Below are 14216 nucleotides of genomic sequence, written 5' to 3' on the forward strand. Positions count from 1 at the left end.
CAGGTAGGTGGTTCTTTTTAGTGCGGGTTTTCGCTCAGAAGAGACAGATCGGGGACGGGCAGGCAACGATTCCCAGATGTTGCCGTGGGATCGCGGTCGTTTGATCCGCCCCTGTTCTGTCTCGCTCCCGGACCAAAACCCCTCGTATGAACGGGGCCAATGAGATAAAAGAAGAAAAGACAATACCTCCGATGTGGCAAGAGGCCTATATAATGTTAATATATAAAGAAGGCAGTGATTAAATGCTATCACAATCATATAGACCTATTGCTCTGCTAAATAATAATTGTCATATGGCATTGTGGGTAGTATAGCCAGGAGATCCTAAGATTGTCTGGCAGTCTAAAGTTCTACCTCTTTTTGCATTATGAACCAGTAGGTAGCAAGCTAGACCTAATTTTTGGGCTAAGAGTGCTCTGAAAGAGCTATGACTAGCCCAAGGTCCCCCAGCTGGCTTCATGTGGAGGAGTGTGAAATAAAACCTGGTTCTCCAGATTAGAGACCATGGCTCTTAGCCACTACACCACACATTGCTCTGCTGAACATAGATTACAAAATCTTTGCTACAATACTGGCAGAAAGATTACGAAAATGTATACCAAGTCTAATTCACACCGATCAAACAGGCTTTGTACCAAAGAGGTATATGAAAGATAATATACAATTTATAATTGATACAATTGAATTTGTGATCAGGAAGAGAAAGAAAGCAGTGTTTTTATTTTTGGATGCAGAGAAACTATTTGACAATTTAATATGGCCTTTTTATTGAATGTACTTCAAAATTTGAACCATGGCCCTCAATTCTGGAACTGGATGTAAGATATATATTCAAACCAACAAGCAAAGATTTTAATAAATGGAAAATTAACAGAAACGATCTCTTTAGAAAAAAAGAACACATCAGGGATTTCCTTTCTCACCACTACAATTTATCCTAGCATTAGGACTTTAGCTACAAGGATCAGACAAGAAACAAGGATTAAAGGAATAAAGATGGATGATACAGAGGCAGATCGGGGGCTATGCAGGCAATGTGGTTCTAACAGTCATGGATTCCCAAAAATTACTACAGTATGTAATGGAACATATCGAAGAATTTGGATCATTTTCAATATACAAAATCAACAGAAAAAACCCAAAAATGACAACAAAATTTTCAACACAAGAAGAAGAAATTATAAAGAGTACAGAATGCACAGTAACCAATGATCCCATTAAATATTTGGAAATAAATTTCACTGGGCAAAATTGTAAACTTTTCAAAATTAGTTACCAGAAGATTTGAAAAATGAAACAAGCAGACTTATTTAGATGGGGGGGGGGGAGAATTAAAATTCCATGGTTAGAAAGAATCTCTGCAATCAGAGTGAATGTACTGCCAACACTAATTTTTTTTATTTCAAATGTTACCTATACATACAGAAGAATACTGAAAGAGTGGCAGAGACAGATAAACAAATTTATTTGGAATAGTAAGAAACCAAGAGTAAGCTTTAAAATATTGCAAGGAGAAAAAGAGAGGAGGATCAGTAGTTCCAAATATAACATTATATTATCAAGTGGCAGGCCTGGTCTGGATTACAGATTGGATTAAAAACCCAAGACAAAGAACAGTAAACTTTGGATCAGTAGATCTGGAAGAAGGCTTACACAATTATTTATGGATTAAGCAATCAATCAAAATAATCATAACACAAGAAAGAAGACATATAATCAGAGATGGACGTTTGAGAATATGGTTTACACACCAGAAGCTACTGAGCCCTTCAAACTCTCCACTTATTTCCCCAATAGAAGCCTATCATGATAAGTACAAGAGAAATAAAAATGACTTTTTAACATATGGTAACATGGTAAAGGCTCAGGGGAAAATCAAGTCTTGGCAAGATATTAAAGATGAAGGAATAAATATTCATTGGTTGCTATATTATCAATCAGGTTCAAGACTAAGGAAGATCATTAACAAAGAAGACAGAGCTCTAAGAGGTGCTTCTGAGTTCGAACAGTTCATTGCAAAACAAACAAAACAAAATGATGGATATACAAGATGTTACTCCAGCTAGAAACAGAAGAAAAACAAGTGGAAAAATGTATGATCAAATGGATGCAGAATTTTAGAGAGCAGATATCTACGGATCAAGGGGTATGCTTGTGGGGGGAAGAAATCAAGTTTATAGCTGGCCAGGCATTAAGAGAAAATTGGCACAAAATGTTTTTTTAGATGGTATTGAACCCCAAAGGACATTGAGAAAGCAGAAAAAAGTACAAAGGAAAATGCTGGAAATGCCAAGACACAGATAGAACTTTTTTCATATGTGGTGGACTTGTAAAAAAACAAACAAAAAAAATGGAAAGGAAATACATGGGAAAATGCAGAACATATTAAAATTTACATTCCTTATGGAAGATAAGAATATGTTATTAGGTATACTGCCTAATAAATTACCAAAAATTCTGGAAGAGATATTCAAATACATGGTGACAGTGGCTAGAATTATCTATGTAGCAAAATGGAAACTAGATGTCTGCCCCTGCCTAGAAGAATGGGAAAATAAACTCACAGAATATGCAGTAGTGTTAAAATTAACGATTTGAGAAATAGATCAATCACGAAATTTGAGTAGAGATGGAGTGTGTTTTATGCAAGCTGGAGACAAATTTAGAATGAGAAGTAGTTCAAAAAATTGTACACAAATGTATTGAAAAATATAAGAGAACAAGTTTTCAATGGGGCCAGGACACTAGAAGCTCTTCCACTGTCCCCCCCCCCAAGCACCAAGAATACAGTGCATCACCTGCCCCAGCCTGCGAGTTCCTATCTATACTTTCTGGCTAGTAACCACTGATGGACCTCTGCTCCATATGTTTATCCAGTTCCCTCTTGAAGCTGTCCATGCTTGTAGCTGCCGCCACCTCCTGTGGCAGTGAATTCCATGTGTTAATCACTTTTGGGTGAAGAAGTACTTCCTTTTATCTGTTCTAACCTGACTGCTCAGCAATTTCATTGAGCGCCCACGAGTTCTTGTATTGTGAGAAAGGGAGAAAAGTACTTCTTTCTCTACCTGATCTATCCCATGCATAATCTTATAAACCTTGATCATGTCACCCCTCAGCCGTTGTTTCTCCAAGCTAAAGAGCCCCAAGCGCTTTAACCTTTTTTCATAGGGAAAGTGTTCCAACCCTTTTATCATTTTAGTTGCCAAATTTCAGCGCTGAATTTGCCGTTTTGGCTGTTTTTTCTAACGAGGATTGTATCACGGCCAATTGGTCTTTTATGGGTTGCACCCCTTCTGTCATTTGAGCTCGGAGTCTGTTCTCCAGATTATCTAGCCTAGCCGGCAAGTCTAGCCTATTAAGAGCAGCTTCCAGCAGCTGCGTGAGTGCGCCCTCATCCTCCATCATACCTTTCCTCGCGGTGGAGATCGTTTTTGGATCTTTGCTAGTAGAGGCTTTGGCTGGGGACTTGGAAGATGCTTTAATCAGATTAGCAGGTGATACTCCATTTTTCCCCATAGCATATAGGTATTACTCAGCAATGATCACCAGGTTAGGGGACCCTAAGGAGGAAGGGAAGCGGAGCGAGAGACTCTTCCAAGGGACTGATGGAAAACTTACACAAACTACTTCAGGGGGCAGAAACGCAGTCACCTCAAAGACATCAACTTCGATGGCAGGAGGACCTAATGACAAATATACCGGATCAAGTGTGGACTGAAATCTGGAACTCGCCAACTAAACATTCCAGAAACTTTACTATCCACTTACAATTTTTTAAGCTGGTCACTAGGTGGTATTACACACCAGAAAAGCTAAACAAGATGAATTCAACAGTGAGCCCACACTGTTGGAAGAAGTGTGGAAACATAGGGTCGTATTTTCACTGCTGATGGGATTGCCCAATTATCAGGACTACTTTTGGACTGGAATGCACCGGAACGGCATTCCGGATACTTTCCGAGCCCAGAGGGCAGGCACAGATAGAAATCCCCGCCCCCTGCTCCCAGCTGATACCTGGGAGAGGCCCAAAGACCATCCCCACAGGCCTCCCTGAACCCGCGCCGAGGTGCTTGGGCCCTGGGGAGGCCCAAAGAGAACCCCCACAGGCTTCCGCGGACCCATGCTGAGGCCCTCGTGAGACCCGAAGAGCGCCACCGTAGGCCTCCGCAAACCAGCGCAGAGCCGCTGGGGCCCTTGGGAGGCCCGAAGAGTGCCACTGTAGGCCTCCGCAGACCAGCGCAAAGCCGCTGTGGCCCTTGGGAGGCCAAAGAGCATGCCCGTGGGTCTCCATGGACTCATGCCAAGGTGCTGGGGCCCTCGGGAGGCCCGAAGAGCACCCCCGCAGGCTTCCATGGACCCGCACCAAGGCGCTGGGGCCCCAGGAGGCCCGAAGAGTGCCCCTGTAGGCCTCCACAGACCTGCGCAGAGGTACTGGGGTTCTCGGGAGGCCCGAAGAGCACGCCCGCAGGCTTTCACGGACCTGCGCTGAGACACTGGGGCCCTCGGGAGACCCGAACAGCACCCCTGTAGGCCTCCACTTTCAAGCAGACTCAGAGTTAGGTCCAGGCCTATAGCTATGGTGGGACATTTGGGGGCTCCGCCTCTTCTTAAAGACACAGCCCCACAAGAATTTCTCCTGTAAATGCTTTTTTCAATCATTTAAAAACATTTTTAAAGCCATGCGCCCCATTAAGCAGAGTGGGGTGATGTAGTTGACTAACCCCACACTGAGCAAGGGGGGTGGAGTAGGTGACCTCTAGGATTCCTTCTAACTCTGTGTCAAGAAACTGGTCTCCTTTAAGAGAGTTTTCTCCCTAAGTGTTAGCTATAGAAGTCATCACTCCACCTGCCAGCTTGTTATCAGAATTGTTACTTAGGCTGGCAGGAGTGATTAACTTGCAGCAGCTGAGAACTATCATCTAAAGTAGTTGACAGTTTGCAATTTAGAGATCTATTCTGGTAACAGCTTTCTATTGTCTAAATGGCTTTTCTTTCTGCACTGCAAACTTCAGATCCACCAGAAAAAATTTGCCCCACAAGCCAGAAAATCCTGGCTTCAGGCCTGGTTAGGTCTATTTAAATAAAAAAAAAACCAGGGAAATGATAACCTGAAAAGACATGCACACACATACATACAACTGTGCTGAAACAAAATGTCCATCCACCATTGTTTGCCAAATGTTCCATGCAAAGGGCTTATCTTTGGAAACACAGAACCATAGAATCATAGTGTTGGAAGGGACCTCCAGGGTCACCTAGTCCAACCCCTTGCACAATGCACGAAATTCACAAATACCTCCCCCCATATCCCCAGTGACCACTGTTTCATGTCCAGAAGATGAAAAAAACCCTCCAGGATCTCCAGCCAAATTGGCCTGGATAAAAATTGCTTCCCAACCCCAAAGTGGCAATCAGCATTTCCCTGATTGTGTAAGAAGGGCCACAAGAACGAAGCACTGATGCAACCCTTCCTGCCCTCCCTCTCACGATCAGCCTAAGTTCACAGAATCAGCATTGCTGTCAGGTGGCCATCGAGACTCTGTTTGAAAACCTCCAAAAAAGGAGAGCCCACCACCTCCCGAGGAAGCCTGTTCCACTGAGGAACCGCAAAAAAAGTTCTTCCTAATGTTTAGCTGAAAACTCTTCTGATTTAATTTCAACCTGTTGGTTCTGGTCCGACCTTCTTTGGCAACAGAAAACAACTCTGCACCATCCTCTATATGACAACCCTTCAAGTACTTGAAGATGGTTATCATATCACCTCTCAGTCGTCTCCTCTCCAGGCTAAATATACCAAACTCCTTCAATCTTTACTCATAGGACTTGGTCTCCAGACCCCTCACCATCTTTGTTACCCTCCTCCGGACACGTTCCAGCTTGTCTATATCTTTCTTAAATTATGGTGCCCAAAACTGAACACAAATCTCTAAGTGAGGTCTAACCAGAGCACAGTAAAGCGATACCATCACTTCACGTGATCTGGACACTATACTTCTGTTGAAAAAGCCCCAAATCACATTTGCCATTTTAGCTACTGCATCCCACTGCTGACTCAAATTCAGTGTATGGTCTATTAAGACCCCTAGATCATTTTTGCACATAGTACTGCCAAGAGAAGTGTCCTCCATCCTATAATTATGCATTTGATTTTTCCTACCTAAATGCAAAATTTTACATTTATCTCCATTGAAATTCATTTTATTTGTTTTAGCCCAGTTTTCCATACTGTTAAGATCATCCTGTAACCTGACTCTGTCTTCTACCATATTTGCTGCCCCTCCCAATTTAGTTTCATCTGCACATTTAATAAGCATTCCCTCTATTCCTTCATCCAAATCATTGATAAAGATATTGAACAAAACAGGTTCCAGGACAGAACCTTGAGGCACTCCACTTGTCACTCCACTCCAAGAGGATGAGCAACCATTAACAAGCACTCTTTGGGTGTTTCTGTATCTGTAGCTGTCAACCAGTTACAAATCCACCTAACAGTCATAGGCTCTAAACCACATTTTACCAATTTGTCAACAAGAATATTATGTGGAGACTTACTGAAATCAAGATAAACTATGTCTACAACATTCCCCTGATCCAGCAAGGTAGTAACTTTCTAGAGAGAGAGAGAACACCTGTTCTCCAAGAATTCTCAAAATTATGTTTTCATATATGTTATATTACATATATTTAACAGCAATGTTTATGCTCAGGTCTAAATATTGAACTTCAATACTCTCTCCTATTGCTTTTGATAAATCCAACCCTTTGGTTTACTACTTCCAACTCATTCCTAAAACTACATTTATGAGTTTTAAATCCCCAAAAAGGAACAGGACTGCAGCTAATATTTTATTTTGTTTTTATTGATAATAGAAGGCAGGTTCTTGATTTGTCTTGTTTGTGTATCACTTTGTAATTCTCTCTACTGTGTTAGACACATCTCTCTATATGTTAATTGTTTTTTTGAGTGGCACTCTCCTGAACATTCCACATGCTCCCAAATGAGTTGACTCCCTGATCTGTCACTCAGAATTTCCCAACCTAGAGTTGGCAACCCTGTAACTGGCTATGGAACCGCTTTCCAGACCCTTGGAACCCAGAAGACATGGCATAGGAGGAGGTGCTTTTCTACCTTAGCTGCCACTGCATAATCCCAAATCAATATAAGTCAGGGGTGGAGGGAACCATACCTATTACCATGAGGCTATCCTCCCATACTACCCACTTGGGGCAGCAAAATGACTTGAGACAGTCCTGCCTTATAGTTAAGCAGAAGGAAATAAACATGGCTTTGCTCCCTCTATTTTTCACTTCCCTTTGTCACCCCACCAGCCACAGCCTGGGCACTCACCTGGAGCTTCCTTCTAGAGCTCGCTGTATTTCTTCCCACAACGGGCCTTACTCCTAGTTATATATATATCTAAAAATAGTCTTGTACTCTTATTTTCCTTGGCTTTTGCATTTGGTGCTTAACAGAGTAGTGATGTATAATTCCACCAGTATGACAACAAACTGGTTTGGGGTAATAACTAATAACTATGTATCGCTTTAATAAAACCCATATCCCTTCTTATACCTTCATCTGTATTAACAAAGGCACAGTGAGACAACTGTGAATAGTAAGGGAATGATCATGCTGTTGGATAATTGGATCCATCTCACCCAATTCTCCTTCTTACTATAGCCCCATCCCCACATAGGCTTTTTGGTAAGCCAAATGGACCCCCGCTTCCCTTGTTCACTAGCAGAAAATTTGGTTTGATCTAACCCAGTGTTTTACTCTTTGCATTTTCCTACACTTCCTCTCCTTTCCACTTCACTAATTTGCCAGACAAATGAATGTCACATGCTTAGCATGCCATTCTTTTTAAATAATTAACTAAAAAGTACCTTATGGGGGGGACCCAAACACTAAATCTAGCCCAACTACTACATTTGTGTTCGAAGTAGGTTACTTCCAAGTAAAGCAAATTAAATAAAATTGAACACTTGAAGCAATTTATCTTGGGGAAGTTACCTTTCGAACTGATGCAAGGGTAGGCTACGAAAAATAGGTAGATTCTAGAGGGGCAACCATGTTAAACTGCTGCAGCAAATATAAATAGGAGTCTAGGGACAAGAAGACTGTATTCCAGAAATTAGGAGGGAGCAATCCTAAACAGTTCTATTCAGAATTACATTCCATTTTAGGCAATGGAGCTTACTTCCTGGTGTTCCTAGGCTTACATCCATATTTATCCACTGCAATAGCAAACAACATTTGGAAGAGGCTTACCTGGGTAATAATTCTTCTACTTTAACTTGGCTTTTAAATATTGGCAGATACAACCATTTTCCTTTAGGCAAAATGCCAACACTCATTAGGGACAGTTATTGTGTACAATTGCACTTTCCATTTTAAATCCTATACAAAGCTGTGTGATGATATACAAGGAGCTGAAAGTCTGTTTCCAAGTATAGCTTAGCCAGGAGTTCACCAGGCAGCCTCAGCCATGATGTTGTCTTATCCAACATGGTGATTACATTGTCCTGCCTTACACGGTGGCTGTTAAGGATTATTAACACAATGTATGCAATATGCACATACTAGGGCAGAGCAATCCTGAGGGGGGCTGAAAGCACTCTGGTAGCCAACTTACTCCTACACCAGTGTAAATCCCATTTAGGTCCCACTCCTCCTCAAACCCCACCCTCTCCAGGCTCCACCCCTCAAATCTCCAGGAATTTCCCAACATGGAGGTGGCAACCCTATCTCCTTCCCAGCCAACCATCAACCTACCTTTATCTGCCCCTCTGATTTCAGCTTTCCATCTCCCCCCCCCTGCAGCCTCTACCTAGAAAAACTACAGTCTTTCTCCACAGTGGGGACCCAAGCAGGAGGGAAGTGACCTCAGCAATGTATAATGACACAAAGTACACACTGCAAGGCAGCCATTTTCTCCAGGGGAACTGATCTCTACCATCTGGAGAGCAGTTGTAATTCTGAGTGATCTCCAGCCCTGACCTGGATATTGGCAGCAATTGTCCCCCAGGAGGAAATGGCTGGTTTGGAGGGTGGAGTCTATGGCATTGTACCTTTCTGAGGTCCCGCCCCTCCTGAAACCCCACCCTCTTCAGGCTCCACTCCTCAAATCTCCAGGAATTTCCCGACTTGGAGGTAGCAATCCTATCTTCTTCCCAGCCAACCATCAACCTACTGTTATCTGCCCTGATCTCTGCCATCTGGAGAGCAGTTTTAATTCTGAGTGATCTCCAGCCCTCCCCTGGAGATTGGCAGCAATGGTTCCCCAGGAAAAAAGTACACTCTTTATCCGCAGTGGAGACCAAAGCAGCTTACATCATTATCCTCTCCCCCTTCTGATCTACACAACAACCCTGTGAGGTAGATTCGGCTGAAAGTCTGTGACTGGTCTGAAATCACCCACTCAACTTCCACAGCAAGAACCTGGGTCTAGCAGACCCTGCTCTAAAGCACTAATTGCCACGTCTAGGGTAGCCAACCTACAGGTAGCGCTTGAAGATTTCCGGGTATCATAACTCAACTCCAGACAATCTCTCCCCCCAGGGAATATAACTGCTTTGAAGGGTAGGCTCTATGGCATTCTGTTCAGCTGAGGCCACTCCCCTCCCCAAACCCTGGCTTCTGTAGACTCCACCACAGAATATCCAGGAATTTCCCAGCCTGGAGCTGGCAACTCTAGTCAGGACTGGCACCAATTAGTTCCCCACAAAAGCCTGGAAAGGGTTTCCTTCCTTTGCCTTTTTACTGACAGAACTAAGCTTGGTTGCCTAGCAACAGCCACTGAGAGGAAAAGTTAGTCCCACAGGAGCCAAGAAGGAGAAGTGTCTTTGTCTGGAGAGACAGCCGTTTTGATAGTTTATTCTGTGAGGGAAGAGTGTCCAGGCTGGTGAAGGAGAGGAGTGGACCCATCACCCAGCCAATGGCACACAAGTAATCTTGAGTGGCAGTTGATGGGCCAATGTCTGATGGAGCACACTGCATAGCCAATGGCCAATATGTAAGAGAATTATATATATATGATGTTAAGGTTCCTAAGAGCTCTGTTGAGCCATGCAGTGACATAGTATTTTAGAAATAACAATACTCCCAAGCCAAGAAATCTCTTTTTTGAGAAAGACAGGAATTTAATTTAGGGGTGTCAAACATGGCCCGCAGGCCCTGTATGGCTCCAATCTGGCCCACAAGCAACTGGCTCTCTGCTGCTCCCTGCTTTCTAGGCCCTTTTGTCCAGTCTCTCCTATTTCCTGTTTTGCAGAGGAGAGAAGGACAAACCTCCCTTCTCTTGATTAGCCGAGGGCGCCTTCCCCTCTTTCTCTGGGGAGGGAGAGAGAGAGAGAGAGAGCGTCCCACAGCATTTTAAAGACCAACAATGTTTTATTCCAGGTATGAACTTTTGTGTGTAAGCACACTTCTTTAGAGAGAGGGAGGGGGTAGGAAGGAGGGCAGAAGGGGAGGAAGAGCCAGAGAGAGGGGGGGAGACCCGTGGAACCTTTAAGACAAACAGTGTTTTATTCCAGGTATAAGCTTTTGTGTGTGTGCACAAATCTTCAGAGAGAAGGGGAGAGAAAGAAAGAGCCAGAGAGAGAGAGAGAGAGAGAGAGAGTCCCATGGCACTTGGAGAGATCCCCCTTTCCGATTCTAACAGATGGAGGGGGGGAGGAAACCTAACAACACAGCTTACATTCTTTATTACTGGAAGGGAGCAGGAGTCCAGTAGCACCTTAATGACTAACAAAATTAGCAGCAGGGTAGGAGCTTTCATGAGTCACTGCTCACTTCTCCATATAACAGCTAGAATGTAGGTCCATCTATCCTTATATCTTAGAGAGTGAAATCATTTTGTGATTTCAAATGCCAAATGACAATAGCAGGGACTAGGTCTTAATTCAGTCCAGGAGGATGCAGTGTCTTGAGTTTTGTGATCAGTTGGAGTTCAGCAGTCTCTCTTTCTAATCTCTCTTTGAAATTCCTTTGTAGGAGAAGTGGTACTCTTAAGTCAGCAACTGAATGTCCTGGAAGGTTAAACTGTTCCCCCATTGGTTTTTAAATGTTGTGGTTTCTAATAGCAATAGAAAGACTAAGAGTCCAGTAGCACCTTAAAGACGAACAAAATTTGTGGTAGGGTATGTGCTTTCATGAGTCACTGCTCACTTCTTCAGACTTCCATTTATTCTTTGCATCTTCCTGGACTGAATCCTCTTGTACCAAATTGAGACCTAGGTTTCCTGTCTCATTACCAATGTTGGTATCTCCATGCCTACTACCCCTCTGCATAACACCTAATCCAATCACGTCTGTTATTGTCATTTGGTATCTGAAATCATCTTTATAAATTTTATATCTCGTGTTACATTTTATGGCACATATGGCCTAGCCTGACAAAGTGACATTTGTGTCAGATCCGGCCCTCGTAACAAATGAGTTCAACACCTCTGATTTAACTGCCTCTTTCCTGTTCCTCAAAACTTGCAAGCTTCAATATAATGTGAATGCTGAGACGCCCTCTGGTGTTAGCTAGAAAAAATATCCTGCATACTAAAGAGGATTAGTAACAGAAGAGAATGCAAAAGTAAAATTTTTTGATTCAGCAGAGAAGTACAATTGATTTATTGGTATGGTGTTATGTTGGAAATGTGAATATGATTTAGGTAAAGTAAGCATCAAATCTTCTAACAACATAAAAGGAAAAAGGTTAAAATATTTTGATGTTACAAACATATCAGTACTTAGTTTGGCTCCAAACTCTGGCTTGTTTTCAACCTTCAGGTGTTAAGCACTTTAAGTTTGAAAGCTAGTAAGTGCCCTTGTCATCTGAGGTAAGATGGGAGGCAACCCAAAAAAGACCTTCTCAGTTGGTCTCTTTCCCCAGGCACATGTCTGTGCCCTTCTATCATTGTCTTCTGCCAGTGAGTAAAGAATTTATTTTGACTGGCGTTCCCTCAGTGACCTCTCCTTCCTGCCTTATGTCTTCATTGCTGACAGAATATAAAATCTGTAATTAAATTAACACAGTACCGTGTTTCCCCGAAAATAAGACACTGTCTTATATTTATTTTTTCTCAAGAAGACACACTAGGGCTTATACCACAAATGCATAGAAATCCTGCTAGGGCTTATTTTTGGGGAAACAGGGTATTTATCTTCAAATATAGTTTTGCAGGAGTGGAGAGTATTAATTAGAATAAGTGGGAACCTGCAAAGACTTATAGGGGCATCTCATTTTCCCCTCCTCCACTATTCCATCTGTCCCTTCCCTGTAAGCCTCCATAGCCTCTTTTCCTGCTTCCTTCTCTCTTTCCCATTGTGACAGACAGTAAATGGTTAATGCTATAACCCGCTCTGAGAACCTTGAGTGACAGGGGATGCAAATGGAATTCTTGAGAGTGTCAGTTAGGAGTTGGGGGTTGAGAGTTAACAAGGAGACAATGAAGCAGACTGTGGGAGTATCAAGACGGATCCTGAGTTAGGGAAGTGAGACAAGTAGCCCATTCCTATAAACACTGAGGGAAATAGCTCCTAGAAGACCGGGGTGTGTGTGTGATCCCTAGCCAGTGTATAAGGAAGGAAACTGGAAAACAGGGTTAAACTTACTTGTAACTGTTGTTCATTGGTGTCTTCTGTTCAGACACACATTGGGACTGCACTTGCTCAGGCCTGCCTCGGACAAGACTTTTGTAGCCTAGCTCTGACGGGGTGCCTTCCCTGGGTCCCCGCGCATGCACAGGTCTTCCTGCCACACACAGCATGAGATCTGGGGTGGCGCTCTACCTCTCCCTAAGTTTCCCATGCTGCTGCAGAAAAAAAGGAACAACCTGAGAGAGAACTTGTGGCAGGGAAGGAGGGAGGGAATGTGTGTCTGCACAGAAGACGCCAATGAAAACAAGTTACAGGTAAGTGCAACCCTGTTTTCATCATCCATCTTCTAATGCAGCCGCACACTGGGATATTGAGTAGCTTACCATAGGAGGTGGGGTAGTTCTTTCACTGGAACACTGAATGAAGTACTCCCTTGCCCACATCTGCCTCCCTTCTGGCTTGACAATCCAGGGCATACTGTTTAACAAATATCTTTTCTGTCTTCCAGATCTCCATCAAAGGAACCTGGTGAGGGAAAGCTGCCGATGTCACCAATGCACATGTGGAATGTGCCCTTACCTCTAGTGGAGACTGTTTCCCCAGTGCTCCATAAGATGACCTGTTGGCTTTGGTGACCCATCTGGCGATTGCCTGCAAAGAAGCTGCTTTACCCAGGCCCATAGCTACAGTGGGGCATCTCAGGGCCAGGCCTCTCAAATTCCCATCCAGCTGGTTTATTTTATTTTTTGTGCACACCATGGCCAAGGCACACCACAGGACACATCTGCTCTCTACTCTAGCCCTGCCCATGAGCTTCTCAAGGGGGCCTCTGGCCAGTGATAAAAAAACAGGTTACCTGTAACTGATGATCTTCAAGTGGTCATCTGTGCAGTCACACCTATGGGATTATGCGCCTGCACTGATCCGAATTGGTGGTATGCAAAGCTCACAAAGGGATTTTCGCACCAGTTCGGACCCTATCAACATGTATTTATAGTAAGGATTTTTGGACCCAATGTGCATCACTTTGCACTTGGCCACACTGAACCCCATTTGCCATGTTGATGCCCACTTGCCCATTCTCAACAGATCCCTTTGTAGTGCCTCACAATCCTCCCTGAACAATTCTGTGTCATCCAGAAATTTAATGAACAAGTTAAAAAGCATATATAGGTCCAAGTCCAGAAGCATGACGTAGTCCAGACCTAGCCTCTGGAGCATGCAGAAAAAAGAACATGGAGTTTCACTGATCAATGTCCCCACAGCAGCAGAAACTAAACTGAGGGAGAAGTAGGGCACTGCCCCAGATTTTGTGCTTCATGTGGTGGGAAGACCCGTGCATGCACTGAAACCCAGAAAAGTCACCTCCTGTCTGAGCTAGGCTACCAAAGTCTTGTCCACGGCAGGCTTGCACAAGCACAGTCCCAATGAGGGGTTACACTAGAAGACAGACGATGAACTTGTGTGTATGTTCCTGCCTTCACCAACTTTAATGTCTCTGTGACCAAGAAACATAGGCTTGTTTATGTAAGCAGAGAATGCCAAGAAATCTCTATCCTCAAGTTTAAAGAGCTGTCTGAATAACAAAGTTTAAGTTCCTTGGCACCTTTAAGACCAACAA

This window comes from Gekko japonicus, unplaced genomic scaffold (genome assembly GCF_001447785.1).
Source record: "Gekko japonicus isolate JY-2015 unplaced genomic scaffold, Gekko_japonicus_V1.1 scaffold413, whole genome shotgun sequence".
NCBI lineage: Eukaryota > Metazoa > Chordata > Lepidosauria > Squamata > Gekkonidae > Gekko > Gekko japonicus.